Source organism: Peromyscus maniculatus, chromosome 7 (assembly GCF_049852395.1).
Source record: "Peromyscus maniculatus bairdii isolate BWxNUB_F1_BW_parent chromosome 7, HU_Pman_BW_mat_3.1, whole genome shotgun sequence".
NCBI classification, from domain to species: Eukaryota; Metazoa; Chordata; class Mammalia; order Rodentia; family Cricetidae; genus Peromyscus; species Peromyscus maniculatus.
The window spans coordinates 1917055-1939807 of NC_134858.1; the positions used below are offsets into that span (position 1 = coordinate 1917055).

The 22753-nt window shown below is 42.0% G+C and overlaps 1 pseudogene; it reads right to left on the reverse strand.

Annotated features, from left to right (window-relative positions):
• Window positions 1-1433: 1433 nt before the first annotated feature.
• On the reverse strand, window positions 1434-17340 carry LOC121831036 (small ribosomal subunit protein eS10 pseudogene; annotated as a pseudogene).
• Between the last annotated feature and the right edge of the window lie 5413 nt (window positions 17341-22753).

Genomic DNA, 22753 nt, shown 5'->3' on the forward strand with positions numbered 1-22753 from the left:
AGAGCAGCCAGTGCTCTTAACCTCTGAGCCATCTCTCCAGTCCCCTTAACCAAAACTTTTTGTAGTTAACAATTTTTGTTCAAACAAGCGTCTCTGAACTTTTATTCTCAAGCCAGAGACCTTTTTAGGTACAGTAGTATTCTAAACCGCACCTTTTTTGACGTTAGCTCAGGTTTTTCTGTGTTGCACCGATTTTCCACGGATCTCAGCTGCGGATGCCTTGTGCTGGTTCTGGCGCCCGCCATTCTTAGCTTCTTAGCGGCTTCTGGAACTTTTGAAAACCGCTCAGACTATCTACTTTGCAGTCTATTAGGACACTTCCTTCTGTGTCTCAGGTTCTTTCAACCATATACATTAAAAATACACTGACTCACACTTAACATTTTTTGCCTTGCAAAACATTTAGACTCACATTCAACATTTACGTTGTACAAACTCACATATAACGTATTAACATCTACTTATTTATACTCCTTAAGGAAATAATAGAACTACTTTAGTAAATATATTTCTTACTACCTAAATACTTATATTCATTCCATCTTATTCTTATTTAAAGTTACATTTACAACTAGCACCTTTACTTCTTACAAGCTTATTACTACATGTCTTAAGACTACCTTTGTAAGCTTATATTCTTTTTTTTTTTTTTTTTTTTTGGTTTTTCGAGACAGGGTTTCTCTGTGTAGCTTTGCACCTTTCCTGGAGCTCACTTGGTAGCCCAGGCTGGCCTCAAACTCACAGAGATCCGCCTGGCTCTGCCTCCCGTAAGCTTATATTCTTAAAGGAACTCTATAGATCTATTTTACAAACTTATATAGGGCTACTATTGGCATATATTTAACTTAGCAAACACCTGAAGATTTCTTAACACAGATCTAACAAGACAGAATAATTTCTACAAACTCATCTTATTTTCATCTTTCTACTTCTTACTCTTAATTATTATCACTCTCTATTAGAAAGATTCTCTTAACTAGACAGGAAGTACATACATCATTTCTAAAGTTTAGAGTTTATAATCAGCTTTGTTATAAAGCACTGGAATTTTAGTGAGTGTTGTCATTATAGAGTCGTGATACTTGTTGCTAGGGGATTGTAACGTTCTCTGGACGAAGTCACATCCCAAAATTGCTGAGTTCTCTCAGCCTTTCTGGAACCAGCAGAGATGCACTGTCAGTGGTAGACTGTTTTTAACTAGAGACTGTCCCTTCACCCAAATTCATAATAGTTCCCCTAAGTACTTCAATTCAGACAAACGTTTCTATTACAGCAGTACTTTTGGTTTGCTCTACTGAAAAGCTTCACTTCACGCTGAGGGTGAAATTACCGTATTTATCTGCTGTAAAGCTCTTCGCCAAATACTGCACAGCTATTAGGTGATATAAAGTATTTTTCTTTTTTTTTGTTTGTTTTTTTTCTTTTAAGTTTATTCAACACAAAACAATTGTCTCCACCTTCCCTGAGGTGGCTGACCAAGTCCAGGACCAAAGCTGCCTCTGAACTAGAATTCCATTGCTGAGTCAGCCCCAGTCTCAATGTCCTTGTCAGCACCCTGGGGCACAGTGCTCCTTCCGTGGGTGTCTCTGTCCACCTCCCCTATTGTAAATCTTGCAGGTCCAGAGGGTGGACCTTTGAGCAGTCTCAGCAGCTGATTGATGTACAGGGTGGCAGGCGTGCGATCTCAGGAGGTAGGGGGACATAATCTCTGAGATACTGGGTTCCCTCCAGTAGAAATGTTTCCAGGCAGACTGCTCCTTCAGGTATCCTTGAGATGTGAGAGACTGTGTGGCCTTCATCACATAAAGACAAGACACATTCTTGTCTGCCAGGTCGTATTGTCTGGGCATATGGACACTAATCTTGACCACCAGCACTATCTCCTTAAAAAGGAATTCATAGATGGCAATCCGGTTAGATACTGCTGGTTTTTGTTTTTCTCTTATTCATTTTGAAGTAGTCTCACCAGGAGCTCTGGCTTGTCAGCAACCTGATACACAGACAGGATGGCCTTGAACTTGCTGTGGTTCTCTTACCTCTGTCTCTCAAGTGGTAGAATTGTATATGTGCACCACCACAAACAACTCAAAGATCCATTAAAAATAAAAATAGCATCTCATTTTGTGGTTCTGACTGGTCTGGAACTCACTGTGGGAAGCTGATCTATCTCTACTGACCTCCTGAGTGCTGGATTAAAAGAATGTACCACCAAAATCAGCCAAAGACAGTTTTCTTAGTCAGACATACTTTCACTCTATTTTGAAGGATACATTCCAAAAACTTTGGTACTGTTGTTCTCAAAATGTTAATGCAACCAAGAATGAAGCTACAGCCACAACTTTTGAGCCAAATTTGAAGCAAGCTTTTTTTTTTTTTTTTTAAATTTTCAAAAAAAGAAAAACAAAAACTGCAATCTGGTTTATTTCTATCTATTACAAATGTATAAAAGATCCTCCATCAATGCTGCTGATAGCAGCAGAACCTTGAGAAATATACCTTTGGTTTGCCTCAGAAAAGGAACACATATTGCACTGTAAAGTTTATAAAATTGGCACAAAACATTGTGGTAATGTTACAATACCAGTTTTAAGAGTTCACTAACCAATGGGGAGCTGATGGGATACATACAGAACTGTGAAAGCGATCTCACTTAGCCAGCTGTACGCGTAGACTGTGAATCTACATTCAGATCATTTCTGAACTAAGACTATCAGCTCAGTTTATCTGTTGAGGTTAACCAGGAAACCCTAGAATATACCTTGATTTTTGCAAAAAACAAAATAGGGGGAGGGGTTTCTTCAGCATTTCAGTCCATGAGTAACAGTATCCTAATAGGCAAAGTGTTCTCTCACTGTCAATATAGAATGAACTGCTGCTGGAGGTCAACTATGGCTTTAATTTGCATTAGCACTTACATGCATAGTAGTCCAAGTTGTTGACCTCATGACTTTAAAAAGTAACTCTAAAAAAGTAAAATGGCCCTTCTTGGAAGACTAAAGAAAGACATCCAGCCACAGTTGTAAAAAGTCTCATCAAAACAATGTACCCTTTTATGAATTACGCCTCAATTTAAAAAAAAAAAAAAAAGTAGCCCCAAATAAGAAGCAGCTCTGAAAAAGAAAATATAACTTAAGATATTTGAAAAAAAAACAAGGTGAATACAGGTTCAAAAATAATTAAGATACATTTTCCTAAGGCTACCTAGAATTAGGCTTTAAAGAATTCTACCATTTCGGCAGGGCGGTGGTGGTGCACGCCTTTAATCCCAGCACTTGGGAGGCAGAGCCAGGCGGATCTCTGTGAGTTCGAGGCCAGCCTGGGCTGCCAAGTGAGTTCCAGGAAAGGCGCAAAGCTACACAGAGAAACCCTGTCTCGAAAAACCAGAAAAAAAAAAAAAAACAAAAGAATTCTACCATTTCAAGTTTACCACTAGTTACTAGATACCAATTTACAAACAAGATATTCACTTTTTTTTGTTCCTTTATCAAGAGAAAAATCTACCTTCAGACTATGAGGGTGGTGATGGGGAGGGACTAGAAAACAAGATTCAAACAATCCCATGCAAATATCACATTTTTCAAATGGAAGAACTCCAAACTGCACTAGAAGTTCCAATCACTAAGACACTTTCCATTGAAATGATTTAAGTACAAATACATGGCACCAAGGTTTAGGCCTAATATAGGCCTGACAACCAAGTCCTTGTTTTCTGGAAGAAAGGCCTCAAAAGTCCCACTCAATTCCACATAACAATGCTTCAAGATCAATTAGGTTTTCATTTCCTTAATATTTTTGTTTTTGACTTCTAATCTTAAAGACTAGATTAAAACTTAGCTCAATTCCCAGAAGGCATTGCTTCCCTTTGCTCTATGAAAGAGTCCACCAAGACCTCTTCCTTAAAACCATCTAGCCCCCAGCCTCCAGCCTGTGCTTGTGATGCATCTTTCTCAACATCCTGAAAAGGTAATGTAGGTAAAATATACTCATAAACATTAAAACTAGTTGTTAGAAAGACATAACTAGCTTTATAATTTAAGTTTTAAAACATAAATACTTGCAGCTTGATCTGCACTGACAATGATTGTCGGAGCCTAGAATTCAACCTTTACAAATTACAAAGAGTCACGATTCCCGATTGGGATCATCCTTTGTTTACTACCAGTAAGAAAAATCCCACGTTGGACTATTTCACACTCCAGCATTGGCCAAAGGACACAAGAGCTGGTTCTGGAGCATGCAGTTTCTCACACAGGTGTCCCCAGAGGAACACCAGGGACAAAGTCACGTGAGGCCTCTCCCGTACAGAGGCTGTCTCACAGGGGCAGCGAGGACACCCACTAGTTTGTGGAGATCCCTGAGAAAGTATGGTTCTTAAAATCTGGACTGTACATAATTCACATCAGCCCTGTTCAGGTACTCACTGGAAGAAAGATGCAGCTGTTTGCCAGAACTCAGCACTCCACTCTAGATCAACCATGTGGCCATGATGGCTTTCTCACAAGTGATATTCTCTAGTTTAAAGGATAATTATGTTGGGCTACAGATTTGCTATTTCCAAGGATGACTTGGAGTTCATCACTCATCACTTGATTTCAGTAACCATTCCAACATCAACCATCTATTGAAAAAAGAAACTCTTCAAAGAATGACTTCTCACTCTGTAAAAAATAAGCTAGAAACAGCAAAGTAAAAAAACTCTAATGGCTGATACTGAGATTAAATTGTGTTCAATATGGGATCTAGTGGCTTACTGCAAAAACCAGACCCGGAGAGCTGTAGAATTACACATATGCTCACCATCAAAATAACTTACATGAAACTGCTTCTGGCATAGATCAAAAGGTTAAGATTAAAAAAATAAAAACAATGGATTGAACCTGCATGTTCCATTGCTCATAAACTTGCACACACTTGTTCTGCAAAAAAGACAACTGCAGCAAAGAAAAATGGCCCTTTTGCAAACAAGCCTAAAAGTAACCCCCAAAAAGAAAAAAAATAACATGCATATATGTATAAAGTGTTACTATTAAACACAATGCTATCTCTGGGGGGGGGGATTAACTGCATAGGTTAAAAAACAAAAACAAAAAACCATGTGCAACATCTTAAGCCAGTAAAGCACCAAAATAAAAAAAAATTTAAAAACCCACCAAAAATCACTTTTCATAATGATTAACATAGAAGTACAAAATATCGACCATAAGTCAGGAAGCAATTACCTGGACAGATACAATGTCCACTGTTGAAAGAATTTTTCTTCAATTTAAATGTCTTTTCTCATCTCTAAAAAAACCTTAAAGTGCTAACTTTACTTATATAAAGCAGGCAAATTTTTCAAGTAATTTGCTACGCCAATTTTTATCAGCCTAAACAAGGAATTAAAAATAGCAAGTGAAGTGAAAAGGGCAGAACACCCGACCGGTTCCACACAGGTAGACACCCCGGAGAACATCACCTACCATCCCGCCTTTCTTCACTGCACTGCACAAGCTAACAGATTAAGTATCTGTTTTCTTACATTAACTCCCTAGGATTTGCTAAGGTTTTTGCAAGTCACTAGGTAACACATACAGTCCTAAGGAAATAATGTCACTTAAAAATCAGGACTGGACACTAATTAAAGCGAGCTTGTGTGTATCTACTGCCTTAAACTAAAAGTGAGGCATTGCTTACAAACTGTGACGAGCTGCCCTCCACCGGCCGGCTCACTACTCCTGCCCCTCGGCTGCTTTTTCAAGAAGTATACATTAACCAGATGGCGATTGAGATGCTTGCTGTAATCCTTTTCCTTTCTGAAAGACCGATCACAGAAAATACAAACAAACTCTCCCTCGGTTATTTTAACTGCCAACCCCTCCTTCCCACTTTTTGAACTTGCTTCTTGTGGCACTGGCCGAGCCCCATGCAGCCCAGAATCATCACTTCCCAGGGAAATATTATCACTCAGGTCACTTCCATCATGGCTGTGGATGCCTTCGTCTTCATCAATGTCCAGTGACTCGTTTTCAGCTAAAGTGATAGGAGGCGAGGCCGTTACGGTTGGTGATGGGACCGGAGGCAATGGTGACGCCGGTTCGGGTGCTGAGGCTTTCACAGGGACACTGTCTGGGTTCTGCTCAGTGTCCACTTCCATTTCACAAAGCCCAGCTGAACCAGTCTGACACTTAGCATGTAACGTTTCACCACCTGACCCATTTGAGTTTTGTTCCGAGGATAAGACACTGGTAGATTCCTTGGGAGCAGCAAGCTAGCTAGACTCTTGCCAGCTTCCTCTGTTCCCACTTTCTTGAGAGGGGCCATTTTATTTCCTTCCCCATCAGAGCCAATTTCTTGGTCCTTGGGTGTCTCGTCTCTTCTTGAGTTTCCCTTTGGAAGATCCTGTGCGCGCCTGCTTCCCTTCAGAAGCTGGCTATCTCTAACAGGCACTAAGCCAACTTCAATAAGGACTTGCTCCTGCTGCACCACCTCACTCCGCATGCCTGACTTCTCCTTGGTACTCTCTTTTCGGGGAGAAGACCTTTTGGTGACTGGTTTCACTTGAAGAGGTGGCTCCATGACAGCAGGAGGCTCCTTCTGAACAGATCCCATGTGAGGAGGCCCTGTCTGAGCAACCTCCACCTGAGCATGGCCCAAAGGACAAAGCAGCTTCTTCTGACAATGTCCCCGCTGAGACTCCATGGGAGGAGGCGGCCCCATCTGATCAGGCTCCATGGGAGGAGGTGGCTCCATCAGATGAGGCTCCATGGGAGGAGGCTGCTCCATCTTTGGAGGCTCCGTGGGAGGAGGCGGCTCCCTCTGAGGAAGCTCCAGGGGAGAAGGCAGCTCCCTCTGAGCAGGCTCCAGGGGAGGAGGTGGCTCCCTCTGAGGAGGCCCCAGGGGAGAAGGCAGCTCCATCTGAGCAGGCCCAGTCTGAGCAATATCCATGGGAGAAGGAAGCCCCGGCTGAGTAGAGCCTGTAGGTGTGACCACCACCTGAGTGAGCGCAGGACCGGAAGAGACCTCCTCCTGAGCCAGCTCCATGGAAGGAGGCTCTGCTGGAGCCGTCTCCTTCTGCGTCTCCCGAGCAGGTCTGCTGCCTTTCTTACTTGATTTTTACCTTTTTGAGGTTTCTTCTTTGCACCTTTTTTAATGGAAGTATTTTGCTTTTTATTGTCTCCCTTAGTCTCCTCCGTCTTGCTGTCATCCTTTGGCACCTCGGTACTATTTTTGGATTTGCTTTCCATCTTTTGTTTCTTTTTTGTCACTGGTTCCTCATTCACAGGCTCATCTGACAGATGGGCTTCAGCATCCACCTTTCTTTTGTTCTTCTTGGCTTTACTGACTTTTTCTTTATTATTTTCTGTATGTACATCTATGTGTTTCGTCTCTGCTGCCTTAGTCTCTGTTGAGGATTTCTGAGTTCTGGTAGTTACCTGGACCACTGAGGCATTGCCACAAGACTTCTTCTCTTTTTGAAACATCCCTTTTCTCTAGATATTAGGATAGCTACACCAGCTTGTTTCTTAGGTCCATTTGCTTGGAAAGCCTTTTCCCAGCCCTTTACTCGGAGGTAGTGTCTGTCTTTGAAGTTAAGGTGTGTTTCTTGTATGCAGCAGATGGATGGGTTCTGTTTTCTTATCCATTCTGTTAGCCTGTGTCTTTTTATAGGTGAGTTGAGACTATTGATATTGATGGATATTAATGACCAGTGATTGTTAATTCCTGTTATTTTTTGTGGTTGTGTTGTGTTGTCCTTCTGTGGTGTATGTTGGTGTGGGATTATCTATTGCTTGATTTTTCATGGATGTGTTTAGCTTCTTTGGGTTGAATTTTCCCTTCTAGTGCTTTCTGTAGGGCTGGGTTTGTGGACAGGTATTGATTAAATCTGGTTTTATCCTGGAATATTTTGTTTACTCCGCCTATGGTGATTGAGAGTTTTGCTGGGTATAATAGTCTGGGTTGGCATCCGTGGTCTCTTAGTGTCTGCATGAGATTTGTCCATGATCTTCTAGCTTTTATAGTCTCTATTGAGTAGTCTGGTGTTATTCTGATGGGTTTGCCTTTATATGTTACTTGGTCTTTTTCCTTTGTGGCTCTTAATATTTTTTCTTTGTTCTGTATGTTTAGTGTTTTGATTATTATGTGGCGAGGGGACTTTTTTTTTGGATCCAGCCTATTCGGTGTTCTGTCAGCTTCTTGTATCTTCATTGGTATTTCTTTCTTTAGGTTAGGAAAGTTTTCTTCTATGATTTTGTTGAATATATTTTCTGTGCCTTTGAGTTGGTATTCTTCTCCTTCTTCTATTCCTATTATTCTTAGGTTTGGTCTTTTCATGGTGTCCCAAATTTCCTGGACGTTTTGTTTTACGACTTTTTTGTCTTTAGTGTTTTCTCTGATTGACGAATCTATTTTCTCTATCGTGTCTTCAGTGTCAGAGATTCTCTGTTCCATCTCTTGCGATCGGTTGGTTATGCTTGTTTCTGTAGTTCCTGTTCGTTTAGTCAGGATTTCTATTTCCAGCATTCCCTCAGCATGTGTTTTCTTTATTGTCTCAAATTCATTTTTCAGATCTTGGAATGTTTCTTTCATCTGTTTAATTGCTTTTTCTTGGCTTGATTTGATTTCTTCCCATTTTTTGTTCCTTTTTGTCTTCCATTTCTTTAAGGGAGTTTTTTATTTCCTCTTTAATGGGGGTTTTTCATTTCCTCTTTAAGGGAAGTTTTTATTTCCTCTTTAAGGGAGTTTTTCATTTCCTCTTTAAGGGAAGTTTTTATTTCCTCTTTAAGGGAGTTTTTCATTTCCTCTTTAAGGAAAGTTTTTATTTCCTCTTTAAGGGGGTTTTTCATTTCCTCTTTAAGGAAAGTTTTTATTTCCTCTTTGAGGGAATGTTTTATTTCTTCTTTAAGGGCCTCTATCATCTTCTTAAAGTCATTTTTAGTGTTGATTTCTTCTGTTTCTTCTGTCATGGTATGTTTAGGTCTTGCAGGTGTAGAATCACTGGTTCTGATGTTGCCATATAGGTCTTTATGTTGCTGCCTGTATTTTTGCACAGGCGTCTACTCATCTCTTCCTCTGTGCGGTGCAGGTGGTGTCTGTGTCTGAGAGTGCCTCTCTTGTTCTAATTTTTAGTCTTGGTTTAGTAGGGGTTCTTGGTTAAATTGGTGCTATTGGGCTGTTTCTTCAGGGGCAGCTGATTTCAGTTGGTGAATTATATACTTATGATTCTGGTGATCTGGTTTGGTGGCTGGGTAGCACCTTCTTCTGTGTTCCCAGGTCACGTTTTGTTCATTTGTCAACTCCTCAGCTGATCTCGTTTCTTCAGACTTCAAACTGTAGGCATCTGGATCCTCTCCTAGATGGGTTTCAGCTGAGCAGGGTAGTCTTACCAACTCCTCCAAGTTGTTGGGTTTCACAGGATCAGCAGTTGGGCCCTGGGTTGTCCTCAGACGGAGTGTTCAGATTCGCTCCAGCTCCGACCCACGGAGACAGCCTCCTCCCCAGGTGTTGGGGCCAGGGGCATCCCCGCTCCAAGCCGCGTCTGCCCATTTCCATCCCCGGGCCTGTCCACTTCTGCGGTCTGCTGCCACAGGCCTACCTGCGTCTGCCTATGTCTGCCGCCGGGCCTGTACGTCCCCGTCAGCCGCCGCTGGGTTCGTCCACCTCCTGCTATTAATTCTTAATGGTTGTGGTCCTGTCGATCCAAACTATCTCTCTACTGGACTCATCAGCACCTTTCTTCTCCTCCTAGCCACTAGCTTGTGAAGTACCGCTCGCCACCATCTTCCCCAGCACTGCTTATTGGGCTATTTCTTCAGGATAAAGTATTTTTCTAAAGGAGCTAGTAAAGCCAAAAGTGGCACAGCTCCAAACTCTTATTTCCTCACTGTTTGCATTAAACCAGTTACAAAACCTCAGAAATACTAATCGAGCCACTTTCATTCTGGTTCCTTTATAGGGACCTCATTGGAGCTGACTTTTCTTAGTTCCATGCTCCTTACCAGACGCTCCGGTAACCACTGAGCTTCATTCTCCTCTTGTGAAAAAACACAAACATGTCCTCAACCCCCTATTAACACACGATTGGGGCCCTTCCATAATCCCGAGCAGGGATCTTTCCATTTCACTTGAGTTTCAGGATTTAGTATTTTCACTTCATTAGCTTTAACTCTGGATGTTATTAGCATTGGTGATATTTAGCATTGGTTTCTTGTAAGGAACTTTCAAATAAAGCAACTCTTTTATAAGACAGCTAGATTTTCTGAAGTTTCCCATCTATAAAGCAGTCATTTCTTTTTTGAATCCCTGTTTCTTTCTCTCCTTATTAGATTTGCAAAGGAATTACTCATTGTAGGCAGTTTGTTCAAAAGGCAAAGAACTTTTTTAATTTCAACATAAGTTTCTTCATATCTAAGACAACGTTCAGTGTATAAACTGCTTTCCCCTTTTTTAAGGATTTTAAAGTGGCTTGTTTGCTCTTAAAGGTAGCATTTTGTCATCCAGGTATCGTAAAAACTTTGCACAGCTATTATGGTAAATAAGGCATTTTACCAATGTAGCCCCAAACTGTGAAGCACCTAGTTCCGTATCCTTTCAATCTTTCATTGGAATTGATACTTAAACTTAGATGACTTTCCTTTTTCTTTTAAAGGCTGTATTTTAAGTTTACCATGAACGTATTTTCGAGCTGACAAAAGTGTTTCAGGGCAATGTCGCCATCTTTAGCAGAAAAACTACCTTTCCCAGAATGCATTTCCCTTATATCAGTCCATAATAATATCAGTTCCATATCAGTCCCTTATATCAGTCATTTCCCATAGTTCTTTTTGGGTCTGAGAGTCAACTGGTTCTCTTTCACTCGACTTGCTTACAAATTCTTGCCCGGGAGGTTTGAACAAAGTTTTTTTTGCTTTTGCAATGGGAGATTTGAACAAGCATTTTACATTTTCAATTATGGCACATTGGGAGGTTTCTATTCTCCTCAGCTGGCTTTAACAGGTGTCTCTCCTTCATCAGACACTTTCCCCCGAATCAGAACTGCACCTGCCTCGTTAGCCAGCATTGAGGCTGGCATTTCTGATAGCAACTTTCCTTGGGGCTTGTGCTTGCCTTAGCCAGTCAGTGAAAAACCAGATCATTTGTAACAGAGCTTTTCCATAGCTCCTTCAGAGAGATTTTCTCCCACTGATCTTATTCTCATTTTGCTTGTTCCTTCCCCCCCAGATGCAGAGCTTCCTTGTCTGTGGCTCTGTTCCTCTGCTAGCTGCCTTTGGAAGAAGGGGCTTTTTTTTCTCCCCTTGAATCTGCCTCAAACTCTAGCAGCTTTGTCAGGTCATGCTTTTTCTGGGGAGGAATCTGTCCCCTCTGTTTCTTCAGAGTCTTTCTCCCTGACAGTGTGATACCTCAGTAAAACCCCCCACTCTATCCCCTACAGACAAAGAGAAGCTTAAACCAGGATTCCTAAGTGTAGATAAGAACTTAGACCCCTTTTCCCCAGGTAGCTGTATCTGCTACAGAGACTTTAGAAAACACAGTCAGGATATTTGACCAAAAGACTAAAAAGGGAGGCGGGTTAAAATAAATTATATGGTCTGTGCCTTTAAGAACTAGCCTCACAAAGAAAGGGGAGTGCTCCTTCCAACCTCCCTGCTGTGAGTGAGAGATTTAGAAGAGCCTCCCTGGAGGCTTAGACAACACCTTACTTTTGCATTCTGTACCTAAAGTCTCCAGTGGCAGCTTTGGGGATGTGATCTAGGCACAACAAGACCCTCACTCTATTGTCTCAAAAAGGGGGCCTTAGACAAAGATATCTCAATATAGATAGACCCAGGCCAGTTTCAAGTCCCCAGAAATGATGGCACCAGCCCCAGGAACAAAAGAACAGTCAGGATGTCTGATGGTAACCAATTAACCAGGAGATGCCCCTCTCCAGAGATAACATGACCTGACCCCGGAGAGGAGTTGTAAAACTCCTGACAAGGCAAACAGACAAGCTAGAATAAGATAAAGTCCAGGCCCGGGAAAAACTGGACCAATCAAGGATGGATCCATACTAACCCGCTCCCCTCTAAGAAATTTTATGGGTTTTGCCTATAAAAACTAACTTCCCCAAGAAAGAGGGACTCCTCCCTGCCTCACTGTGTTGGGTGTAGGAATGAGTCCCCTGTCTAGCTAGACTTGTATCTGCAGAATAAACCTTGCTGTTGCATTCTGGACATCCAATGTCTTCGGTGGTCTCTTTGGGGGGTTCACAATCTGGGCATAACAACAGTATCCAGTTTGGTCTCAGTTTATCCCCTCTACCCCAGAAACAGTTTCCGACACTACAGTGGCAGCTTTCCCTGCTAGTGAAGGTAGGGGTTTTTTGTCCGTTTCTGTTTTCATGGTCTGTGTGGTTTGCGTACAGACTGAAAATCTAACAAGGGAGGTTTTTGCCATTTCTAAACTCCCATTAGGACAGGTGTTTTGCCTCATCAGGCCTTTACCTGGCCCAGTTCCCCAGTGGGTTGGGTTTGCTTGTCTGGGTGCTCAAGGACAGAGCTTATGCCAGAGGCAATCAGCCCTCAGGGCTACACTCCCTCATCTTACCAGGAGTCAGTTAAAACAAAGCTTTTCTCAAAGAGATGCTTTCTCTGATAGAAAAGAAAACCTTACTCCTGGACAGTTCTGTTCTGCCCTGGCTGGGCTCTTTCCCCAGACAGCATTCTGACTCGGCAGCATGACTGCTTCAGACACAGTTCAGCTTTACTGTTTTCCCAGAAAGGTCCTTACTCTGATAGAAAGCTTTTTCTTAGATTTCTTTTTGCAGCTGTGGACCTATCAACCCGGGACTTGTAGGAAAGCAGACAACTGTACCGTTCCCATCGGCTTTAGCTTGCTTTGTTCATTAGCAATCTTCCCCTGGGTCCTGCACCTTCCTGCCTCAGCTCTGTGCTCCAGGAAGTTTGCAACTGCAGGAACCCTAGTATCCCTGAAATGTACTCCAACTCAGAGATGCTGGCCAGTCGCCCCTGGGTTTTTGGTCAGAAGTGAGGATACAATGCTAACAGTTTGCATTGCTTCAGGGGATCTTTGCATTAGGATGTTTAGAAGCACCTTTTCATTCTGAAAGGCTCACTCAGGCAAAACCCTTGATGCCTCAGCTGGGCTGTAAGGGAAAAGCTTGGTTTTTCTGCTTTTCTTAGGCAAAGTTTCCTGCTTCTTTGGGCTCTCTGTAGCTCTTTACCCATTCTCCCAAGCGTTTCCCTCAGGGTACTCTGACCCATTGTCTTTTACTAGCTTGAAGAGACAGAACTTAGAAGAGGTTTTTAGGAACTTGTCCCTGCCTCCTGCATTGCAGGGAGGATTGTTAAAGCTTGAAAGAGAACTTAGAGGTTTTGCTGTCTTAAGAGGTTTGTTGTTTTCTCTTAGAGCTAATCACAGGTGGTCCCCATACTAATATCTTCAGGTGATTCTAATTTTTTTTCCTTCTGAGAGAGAAAGTTAAAGGCTTTAGTTTTTAAGTTTTTTAAGAGAGCTTTTGAGAAAGATTAAAGCTTTTTAGAGAGATTTTTTCCCCAAATTTTCTAAGAAAAGCTTTAGAGTTTAAGAGAAAGATTTTTTTTCCCCAGTAGAGAGACCAACTTTTCCCAAAACTTCTGAACTTTAAACTTTTTGGCTTTTTACACCCCCATTTTTGCCTCAGGGAGAAAACACTTTCTCCTTCTGCTTGGACTTAGCATTTCAGCTGTTCCCTGGTCAAAAGCTTCCATAGGAAACTTTTTCTTCCCCATAAGCTCAGAAAAGAGCTTTTTTACTACCCGTAAAGCCCAAAGAAAGATTTTTTCCCCCAGTTTGCATTCATAGCCCCCAAAGTTAGAAAATTGAAGAGTTCTTCTCTCTAGTTGCCTTACTTACTTTTTCCTACACAATCATACACTTCTGAGTTTTTCTAAACTATATTACTACCCTATATCTTATACTTATTTTTCACAGATAGAAACTGAGAAAGGGATAGAAGATAGAAAATTTTGACAGAAGAGAATTTTGCTGCAGCATCAGACATCCTTCCAGTCTGCTTTCCTTTTCTCTTGAGGATAAAACCCCTGCCTCCCAGAAAAAATATTTTTTCCATAACACCAGCATGCCTTTCCACTGGCAGGGCTGACAGCACTTTCACCAAAAACTCTGTAATAAAACTATTATTTTCCTTTATCTTTAGTCCCTATTACTTTGTCTTTAGTCCCCCCTTTTTTTTGTTCCCCCCTTTTTTTTTCTTTAGTCCCTTTTTTCTTTTTTCTTTAGTCCCTGTTTAGGCGCCATTCTGTGGGGTATTTACCCACCACCCCCACAGTTCCCCAGAGTTTTCTTGAGTGCAATCAGCAGGAAATATTAGATAGAAGGATTTATAGCAAAGAATCTTGTGGAGATAAACAGATAGAAAATAAAGGATAGCCTCGAGAGGGCCTGGAACCTATTCCAATGGGCCCTGACTGTCTCTGGCCCAGGGTTTTTATAGAGATGCCAAGGGGTGAAGCAAAAGATCTCCTCCCCCAGCACAGCCAAGTGCAGGCCATCTCAGACACCTGCACTCAGGCCCGTGGTCCTGATCATCCTCTATTCGGACCTGCTGGGTAAAGCCACGAGGAACCTGAGAACGGGCTCCCACATTATAGTCTGGTTATCCTTTGCTTTATATTTGGTATCCAATTATGAGTGGGTACATATCATGTTTGTCCTTCTGAGTCTGGGTTACCTCCCTCAATATGATATTTTCTAGTTTTATCCATTTGCCTGCAAATTTCATGATGTTATTGTTTTTCATGTGTGTATGTACCACATTTTAAAATTATTACCCTATTGTCTGAGAACTGTTCACAAACAATAGGAATGGGCCCTGGTATCAGGGACTATGGGGGTTCAGCTCCTTGATAGTCCCCTCCCAGGTTCTGGGAATAATCTACAACTAGCTGATAATTTAATCTTTGATAATATGAAATGAATCTTCATACACTAAACTCCTTAGTCCATACACTTTATTCTTCTGAGTCAGTTCTCTCTCTACAGAGCTACAGCTCTGTACTCAAGCCTAGTTCCTTTCTTGCCTGATTGTCTCTACCTTTATCTATTGTCCCCTCTAAGTTCTATCTTAATTCTCTCGCTTTAGTTCTGCCTCATCTAGGTCCTTCTCATCTCATTTTTACCCATCTAGTACTTTCCCGTCTGGCTCTTCCTCATCTTCCATCCTGACCTCCAGTTCTCTAGTCAAAAACCCTCTCCAACCAAAATCCTCAATATCCTCTCTTCATTCTCCTTATATCTCAGTTCCCTTCAGTCTCTGAGGTGTTCGGTTATAAACCCAAACCATAGTGATTCTCTGCCAGAGCAAGGTCACCAGATTTGAATTCTTATAGGGTCATAAAAGCAGGTAAGAATTTTCCTCAGGAAGTGGCAGTCAGGCTTTCTTTCATAACCCAAAGGAGTGCTAATGATTGGTTAGCCAAGAAGGGAATTTATGTACTCAATCTACATTCCTAGAAGTGGTTAGGTAAGAAATCAGGAGTCTAGTAGTAAGGTTGTACGGAAGGAGGGTCTTGCCCTAAATGTCTCAAGAAATAAAGTTATTCTCCTGACCTAGGAGACTTGGTTTGGACTTGTTTGGACTTGGATGCTTGATAGGTATTTTAGATAAATACACTGTTAGTTCTTGGAAGCATGCAAAGCACTACAAGAAAATCATTGTAGGAAATAGCATATATATATATATATATATATATATATATACACACACATATACAAATGCTAAAATATCACCAAGACTTCTTAAACAATGGTTTGACCTTTGGAGAAGTCCTTGACTTTTCCAAGTAGTAGCTTTTGTAATAGTAGCTGAATGCCATTACATTTTCCTGTGGCTTGCAGCACCCTGGCAGCTATGTGTACTCTAACTGCTCAAAGGCTTCATGGTATGTGTTTAGGGCACAGGAGTTCTGGCTCAACCTTCATGTCCTGAGACTCCTTTCTATTAAAAGTGATCTGTGTCCTGACCTGATCTCTTAACTTTATTTTTCAGATAAACAGGTGGGGTCCAAGATTTTTACCCATGCTTGCTTACTATGCACTCTCGTGTTTTACTATGAAACTAGTAATAAGTCCTTTTAAAAATGTTGTGGTTACTAAAACAAGTTTAAGTTAATGAAGAGCTTAGAAATACTTTCTTTAAATTATGGGCAAATTTGTTAAGCAGTACTTTTTTGTCTCCTTCCTTTCTTTCTTTCTTTCTTTCTTTCTTTCTTTCTTTCTTTCTTTCTTTCTTTCTTTCTTTCTTTCTTTCTTTCTTTCATAGCTGTATAACTGTCTGTTGGACCATTACTCTCCTGGTAATATTCACTGTTCATCACTCCATCAACAGCATCTGTTTTAGTTACTGATCTATTGCTGTGAAGAGACACCATGACCAAGGCACTTAAGTGGGAGCTTGCTTCAGAAGGTTAGTCCATTATTATCATGACAGGGAAGAGACAGGCCTGGTACTGGAGCAGTAGCTGAGAGCTTTATACCCTGATCCACAGACATCAGACAGTGAGAGAGAGGAGAAAAAGGAGAGAGGGAAAGTGAGAGGGAGGGAGGGAGAGAGGAAGAGAGAGAGAGAGAGAGAGAGAGAGAGAGAGAGAGAGAGAGAGAGAGAGAGGAAGAAGAGGAGGAGGAAGAGGAAGAGGAGGAGAGAGAGGGAGGAGAGGGAGAGAGAGAGAGGGGAGAGAGGAGAGAGATAGAAGAGAGGAGAGAGGAGGGAGAGAGGGAGGAAGAAGAGCTCTTTTTTGTCTCTTATCACAATTACATAACCAAGAAAATAATGAAGTTTTGATTTTCACCAATTCCCACATGGATGCTTCTAGATCCCTTACTGAGTTTTCTACTAGAATGTAGTCATTCTGACATGAATCAAGATGTGGAAATATCAAAGTACTATTGGCAATATCTATCCATCCTATTTATTAAAATAGGGAAGCCATGGAGGACTGTTTGGAAAGATGAGAATCTGAGATCTGGAGAGACTGCTCAGTGGATAAAACAAGTATGAGGATACGAGTCTGAATTCACAGAACCACGCAAAGCAGGTGCAGTAATACACATCTATAGTTCCTGTGTTCCTTTAGCAAGATGGGAGGTAGCACATGTTGCTGCCAAGAACCTGGGCTGCCACCTAGGCCCATGTTAGTGTCTGGGAGCCATGCCACTGGCAGGGCTGTACAAACCTGAGCAGTATGCACTGCCACCCAGAAGCATGATGTTCTCTGGGCTTGGGCTGCTGCCAGGGGCCATGTCTGGGTCTTTGGCCCTACTACAGCCTGGATCTGTGTTGACTTCCATGACTTCTGTTGCCATGGAAGACAGTGAGGATAGGGCTGCACAGAGTTGGTCTCACCCCTCACTGGTTTCAGCACTAGGGAGAACTGCACCATTTTACCAACTGTCATACTTAGATAAACAGGCTCTGCACCTCTCTGGGGCAGCACAGTGGAGCTGATCCCATTGGCAGAGGGTGTGGATGGCCCTGAAGGCACAAGAGTGGGAGAGCTGGCCTCACTATTTGTCTGTCACATGCTGGCACAGGTGAAGGAGAGATGACCCCCTCACTCCTTGACATCTGCTGCAGGTAGGAAGGATGGTCCTAGGGTCATGAGTGGGAGAGCTGATGCTACCCCTCATTGCCTGCAGCACTCAGGAGAGTGGCCCTGCACCTCACCTGAGCAGCACAATAGAGCTGACCCTGTTGACAGGTGGACAGGTAATCTGGCCCTATCAATGTGCATCAGAGAGATCTGGCTCCATCCCTCCATCTGCCATATGGTAGAGTGGGTGAGAGAGAGATGCCCCTTCATCCCTTGTTCCTCATCACCTGTAGTGGGTGGGATTGAGCTATCCCTGAGGTCATGAGAGTCGGACAGCTGGTTGTGCTCCTCACTAGCTATAGCACACTACCCCGGCCAACAGGGCTTCAACGGGACCTCGACCACCCTAAGGATGGAATGACAGGGACAGGAGACACAAAGGAATACACTAAGACAAGATTCTGATCAAGGTGCAACTTAATTTTTCTCCAGAAGGGTTTATATAGTTCCTGCAGGGTGGGGGGAACAGGAAGCTGTTGTCTGCATAGGGTGGGGCAAGCTAACAGGATGTTTGTATAGGATGTTTATGCAGGATGTTGTCAGGGTGAAAAGGCCAAGGGCTCTGACTCAATGTCCTGTCGCTAGGCAACCTGACCATAAGACGTTCTAGTTCCCTGTCTTATGCGGGGGTGGGGGGGGGGGTAGGGGGGTGGGGGGGGTGGGGGGGTGGGGGGGTGTCTGTGTTTTTTCATTAACTAGAGATTCTGTCCTTGTCCCTGACAGCACACAGGAGAATAGACCCTGCACCTTGCCTGAACAGGACACTAGAGCTGACCCTGTTGGTAGGGGTCCAAGTGAGCTGGCCCTGAGTGTGTGAGAGCAGGAGAGCTGATCCAGCCCCTTGTCTGCCTTGTGGTGACACAGGTGAGAGAAAGATGCCCCCAACCCCTCGCCCCTGTTGTCAGGCTGGAGAGCTGGCCCTGGTGGTGTGGGTGCAGTGAGCTAGTCCCAAGGGTGTGAGAGCAGGAGAACTGGCCCCACTCCTTGCTAGCTGGGGCAATGCTGGAGAGCTCTCCCTGTTGGTGATGATGAGGGAAAGCTGGAAGCTTGACCAACCCTGCTACTACCCCGGCCCAGAACCAGGGCTAAGAGTTATCCTACCCCAACATCTACCTTATCTGTGAACTGCTGGAGCATGTGAAGTACCAGGCTGGACCTGAAGACCCAAAGCTGCAGGGTCTCCATGACACAAGGCAACAACAGGATATCCAAGAGGAGTCCCAGTGAAGGTCTATTGTTGAAGGTATAGCAGAAGCCAGAGGCCTAAACCAGACCAATGACTCATTGCAATGAACACTTGCAAGTAAAGGTGTATGTACTAAAGGGTCTACTATGTCACACTACAGCTTCCAAATGCTGAGCTGTTTTTTTTTTTCTTTTGTTTTTTTGTTTTGTATGTTAGTTTGGTTGTTATTGCTTTTAGTTTTTTGAGGTTTCAAGGGCAGGGGGTGAATATGAAAACATGGAAAGATGGATGTGATAGGGATACATGATGTGAAACCATAAAGAATCAATAAAACACAGCAGTGATGGATTTGTTCACTGGGGGGCTGGACAAGTCTTTGGGGTAGATCATGAATATAGCTAAGGTGATTGACTTTGGCAGTGTTGCTTTTAGAGCTGACAACATGTCCATCTCTGGGAAACTAGTATCCAATCTGTCTTAGTCACTGTTCTATTGCTGAGAAGAGAAGAGAAACCATGACCAAGGAACTCTTATAAAAGGAAGCATTTAATTGGGGGCTTGCTTAAGAGTTTGAAAGGGTTAGTCTATGCTCATCATGGCAGGAAGCAGGCAGACATGGTGCTGGGGCAGTAGCTGCTAGCATTACATTTTTATCAATAAGCAGCAGGCAATGAGAGAGGGAAAGACTGGGCCTGGCTTGGGCTTTTGAAAACTCAAAGCCCCAACCACCCCACCAATGACACACCTCCTCCAATAAGGTCACACCTATCCTGGAAAGGTCACACCTTTTAATTCTTCACAAATAGTTTCCTAACTGGGAACCAAACATTTAAACAATGAACCTCTGGGGTCCATTTTCATTCAAACCACCACACTCTCTGTGAAGCAGCTCCTTTTCATTGATAAATATATTTTTGCTTCACTGAGCTCATATTGTTTCTGTTGGACATAATTAGGATCTTCTCTGAAACAAGAACAACCCAACTAGAAAAAAGGATTGGCAAAAGTTTAAAATAAAAGGACATAAAAGATTCTGAAACCAGACTTGTGAATTGTTTTGTGTTTTTGTTGTGGAAAGCTGGTGAGAAAAGTGCTGGACATGTTGACAAACCTTATAGAATAGACACTAAGTAATCTTAATTAGGGTCTGGTGGAATTATGTTTATGTTTGTTTGAGGAAAATCACTCTTGCCTAGAGCAAGATATGAGTAAAGCAAGAAGCAAGGAGACCCATCAGGAGGTTATAGTAGTGACAGCAAAAAACTGTAAGTCCCAGAATTAAACCAATGATCATGAGGAAGGGGAAAGAAATATTGAGGAGATATAAGGAACTGAAAGTTCTGATTAATTAGATATGAGCATGATGAAGAAATTAGATACATGTTTATGTTAGAAACATATAAAGAGATGAAAAGATTGATATGCTTTGATTAAGAAGTCAAAACAGATAATCAGCAAGCAATTGAATATGTGGGACTAGAGTAGACAATAGAAATGTCTTTATTGGTGACTGTAGACATTTTGGTGGTAAGGAGATCTACCAGGTAGAATATGTCCTATGAGAGGAGAATCGAACAAAATGTTCAAGCATGAGTTCAGGGAGGTTTGGTGTGCAAAACCAGAGAACATAAAGTTCACTGAGAAAGTACAAACAAAGGACTAAAGGCAAATGGCAGTACCATTTGTGCTATACATGAAGTAATCAAAGAAAGATGATAGGATATTAACATCCATGAAAATGTATAAGAGCTTAATTGGCTTAATTCCATATTTAATTTCTTTACTCAATTTGGCTACATTGTGCTTAATAGTGACCTTGGCAAGAACATTTTGATGAAGTGACAGAGTCAATTTGTGGGGTTACAGACTCAGTGTCACTTTCTTCATTGATTGGTTCAAGATTGGAAGGCACGGTGAGAAGTTGGGCATTATCCAGAGGAAGATGAAGAGATGGGGACCACAGATCTGCTGTTTGCTCCCTGTCATGAGTGACTCAAAAAACATACAAGCAAAAATCAATGGGGAATCAGGAATTGTAAAGTTGGGATTAAGTGAAGCCTCTATACTGACCTTACTCAGAATGACAATTGAATTTAGGGTGTAATAAATAGATAGGACAAACTCCAAAGTCCTTAGTGAGTATATGGCAAAGATGGAGAAGTCAGTAACCAAGGTGGGCAAGCAAGCAGTTTATGAGTTCATTTTAATAGTGTGGTTAGATAGATATATAACTTGCTTCCTTTTTGTTTTTATTGCTTTTTTTTTTTTTTTTTTTTTTTTTTTTTTTTGTATTTGAGAGAAGATCTTGCCAAACAGCATAGACTGGGCTGGAACTTGCTGTGTTGCCCAGGCTGGCCTTACACTCTCAGTCCTCTAGTTACAATATTGAGATTTCAGATGCAAGCCACTGTTCTGCTGATAACATATTCAAAAATTAATTTAATATATGTACACATGTGTGTATGTTTTCTCTTTGTGTATGGGCATGCATGTATCCAACTGCTTGTGGAGATCAGAGGACAACTTTTGGGAGTAAGATCTCTCTTCATCTGTGAGTTCCAGGGATTGAGCTAGGATTTTCAGACTTTTTTTTCAGATTTTTTTTTTTTTCTGTGAAGAGACACCATGACCACAGCAACTCTTATAAAGAAAACATTTAATTGGAGTGGTTCTCATAGTTTCAAAGGTTCAGTCCATTATCATCATGATGGAGAGCATGGTAGTGTGCAGGCAAATGTGGTGCTGAAGTAGTAGCTGAGAGTCCTATATTTTGCAGGCAACAGGAAATCGACTTAGACCCTTGGTGGCATCCTGAGCATAGGAAACCTCAAAGCCTCTCCTCACAGTGACACATTTCCTCCAGCAAGGTCACACCCACTCCAACAAAGCTATAGCTCCTAATAGCGGCCTGTAAGATTATGGGGGACAATTACATTCAAATACCACAGTCAGCAAGCACTTTTGCCTACTGAACCAACTTATTACTGGCATGATGGCACACACTTCTACAAAAAGGAATTTTTAAGATTTATTTTTATTAATTTCAATTATATGTGTTTATGTGTGCTTGTTTGTGGTTATGTGCATGTTTGTGCAAGTGTCAATGGGGGCCAGATTGTTGAAACTCCTTAAAGCCTGACTTACATGTGCTTGTTAGAAACCTGACACAGGTACTGGGAACCAAGCTCAGACCCTCTGCAAGAGCAATATGTGCTCTCAACCACTGAGCTATATCTCTAGCTCATAAATGTGTGTGTGTGTGTGTGTATACTCTGAGTCATAATTTCAAGGGTTGCCATTCCTTTACCTTCTGTATTTGTGTGGAACATGGAGTAATGGGGAGAGTTTTTAGGATGGCAAGAGTTTCCTTATTTTGTATTGAAGGTGAGAATGGTGGTGAGAGTTGGGGGAGGACACATGTGGGAAGAACACATGGAGGCAGAGATGTAGAGGAGAATGAGATGACTTGGGTGTGAGATTGTACGCACAGCCTGCATTTAGATCTACTGGGCTGAGCATCAAGTGACAGCTCAGTCCCAAGGCTTGTAAAGCCACATACTCTGATAGTAGAGAGAGTAATAATGGAAAGAGTCCATTTCCATCTCTGAGAAATACCAGGTAGATAGGATTGATGGATCCCATGATTTAGAAGTTTGAAAAAGCACCAGTTTTATATGTATAAAAGATAATAATTTCTAAATGGAGCCAAATACAGACTAAATTGGTTTAGATTCTGTTTAAAAAACTCTAAAGCTTTTACATTAATGTTGGAAAAGTAGCATTAAAGAGCTGGCAGACATTTCTATACAGGCAATGATAAATGATTTCTTAGCATCATCTCAAACATGACAGAATATTCTTCTTGATTCTGTCCTCCTCCTGGGCATCCACAGTGTCAGTCTGTCTCCTGTTAGAACTGTAAAGGTGCTATCCCATCAAA